This window comes from Palaemon carinicauda, unplaced genomic scaffold (assembly GCF_036898095.1).
Source record: "Palaemon carinicauda isolate YSFRI2023 unplaced genomic scaffold, ASM3689809v2 scaffold1254, whole genome shotgun sequence".
Classification (NCBI taxonomy): Eukaryota; Metazoa; Arthropoda; class Malacostraca; order Decapoda; family Palaemonidae; genus Palaemon; species Palaemon carinicauda.
Window position 1 is genome coordinate 15,391 of NW_027168765.1, and position 3,078 is coordinate 18,468.

The window sequence follows — 3,078 nt, forward strand, 5'->3', positions numbered from 1 at the left end:
GGAAACCTGCGTATCCACGGCAATAATGCAGAGTAAACCAAATTTGAGTGGTGGAACCTCTCTCTTATACTACTAATAAATAATAATTAAGATAATTATAAATTCGACTTGCTCGGGCTAGCGTGCGCTAGAAAGTGACCTCTTACTCAACGAGGTGCCTCACACTGAGGGACATGGGGGAACCCAAACAAAAAATAAGGAAAAATAAGGAATAAGGACCTCTTCAAACATCGAATACGTTTCACCCAACACTAAATTCTCATTGGTCACTGCCTACAGAACAACTGAACATGAGTGACAAGACACTAAAATCTTGCTTACATGTCGTTAGGACAATTATTTTTTTCTATACTTCGTAACGCGAAAAAATTCTAGTCCTCTCTTCACTCTGTATTATCTACAGGTATAAACATAATAAAACATGAAATTGCATTACAGCGCACCGTGCCGGTTGACCCTAGATAATACCAAAGAAAGGGAGAGAAGGAAAGAAATGGAGAGAAAGAAATAAAGGTTCAAATTGAAATATTTACACATTTAACCTTTTTTGAAGTCCTTGACAAACATGTTTACTTGTAACAGACTACCAACGCTTATGTCTATGGAGACACCTATCATTAACCTTATCGTTTGCAATGTTTGAACTTGTAGCCACAGTTTTTAACAAAAAATTCTGTTTGGTTACATTACCACAGTGCTTCACTTTACTTTAACCTATTCAGAAATACAGGAGCTTTTAAAACTTCTCAAAGATAAATCGACCAAAGGACAAAAACATTCCAGCTTCCTCTACATCATGCAAAATACATCAAATATAGAAAAGCATTTGTGACAACTTCTGATTTCAAAACTAAAACTTCACAGTATTGGTAATTTTTCATTTTTTCCTGTTCAACAAAGAAATCTTCAAATTACAATAAACTTAATTCCCCAAATCTCAGATAAACCTTTAAAATCTCAGATAAACCTTTAATAATCTATCAAAATAATAAAGAAGTTTTTCAATATAGGAAAATATAAACCGCGCAGATTCTGCAACACCTGATTATAAAAAAGATCCTTTGTATGCACCGATCTACCAGTTAACTGCTTCACATGTGCTTGCAAAGATTTAACAAATGAATTTTCCGTTGCATCTATGTAACCTCTCATTTCATGCAGCCGATTTATGGCATAAATAGTTTGATCACTGGAGATTACCAAAGCACCGGAATCTAATAAAAGCGTGACAAAATAAAGCAACATGCACTGGCATTTCGCTTTGCTCGTGACCATTATTGTAAGTTTCTCTTTGTTGGAAGACAAGTTTGTAGGCCGCTGTCATTCATCGATGATAGAAGATGCCCATGACAACTGAGGTCCCCCAATTTCCTGTCCAAATTAGATGCCACTGTCAAAGACAACTGCTGGCATTTCATTGCATTCACGATCCTGGAAAGCAGATTCCAAAAATAAATCAGTGTACACATACTTATAATTTAAAAAAAAAAAAAAAAAAAAACTTGACCTTCTATATCGAAGTTAAATATCAGCGAAAATTTTCCATTTTTTTTTTCTTTTTCATCTTTGCCGTGTCTAATAAACCTTTGTTACGTAAACTCATAAAATTTAACAATAAAGTTTCCCTCGATAATATCAAAAGTCAAGATGGAGAGAACTTTCACTCTGGAATATTCAACTTGAAGTGAAGAATTTTTACCTCCATTTTATTAATAACCTTTGGTAAAAAGCTAAATCAAGACATTAACCACTTTTATTTCTTGCCAAACCTCAAGTTAAAGCATCAATTTCCTCTGTACCTGGACACCAATATTCGAGATTATAAACCTCAACATATTTTTAAAAGTAGCAAAACAGTCGAAAGAATGAATAACTCTCACAAGTCCATAACTCTGAAAAAATGTAAGCAAGAATTGACCATTCATCCATGTTAGTTGAGAAGAGTTTAAAAAATCCTCTCTTTTGTACTCTCTCTGGGCTAACATACATTGATGACCTGAACAGTGTATTCAGTACAAGTTTAAAATCTTTGGTTTTCTATAATTTCTAAATCTGGCTTTTTGCTACCTACTTGCATTAAAACCGAATTTTTTCTTTGTTATCTGGAACAACGTTTAAACATTGTCAAAGTACTTTACATAATTCTGTCGACTGCCTCCTGCTCCCTTCATGTTTAATTTTAAAGATTAATTTGCTGTCCAGATTCCAACCACAGTTTTCATGAATAAGAAATTTCACTGTATTCATCGCTAAAAACTTCAAAATGACTCAAACCTTACTACTGAGGTGTCACAACTTAGCAATAAATTTCCCTATAAATCTGAGGAGTCAAAATATAGCGGTAAATTTCCTATGTCTGAAGCGTCGCAATATATCGGTAAATTTCCTATGAGTCGTCGCAATATAGTGATAAATTTGCCTACATCTGAGGCTTTGCAATAGTGCCTATATCTAAGGCGTCACAATATAGTGATGAATTGCCTACATCTGAGGCGTCACGATATAGTAATAAACTGCCTACATCTGAGGCGTCACAATATAGTGATAAACTGCCTACATCTGAGGCGTCACAATATAGTGATAAACTGCCTATATCTGAGGCGTCACAATAGTAATAGATTAAATAAGTCTGATGCAAATATAGAGTTAAAGTAACAACCATTAAAAAATAAAAAGAATGAATTTCTGCGTCAAAACTTTATCTCAACCAGAGCATCTGATATTTCCCCATTATGTTCCTAACTAGCTTTGCTCAATATGTAAAAATACAAAAATACTTTCAGTTTTCATTTTAACAATACCTCTCACGAAAAATTTCGTGGAAATTATGTAACACACAATTCTGTCCAAAAGATATTTGTAAAAATAGCGTTTTTGTTAATTCAGAAGGTTTGGCATCTAAACAAGGTCTTTAACGACATGTTTTATCCTTACAGTTACGAAATTTGCCTTCAGTATTCGTCCACTGTAAACCTTTCCAAATACAATTCAGTCTGAAAACCAATTACACTTTCTTGTAAATAAATTCAAATCTTGAGGAAGCCTTTAAAGCAAATAGCTAGCATCCAATGCCCCTTC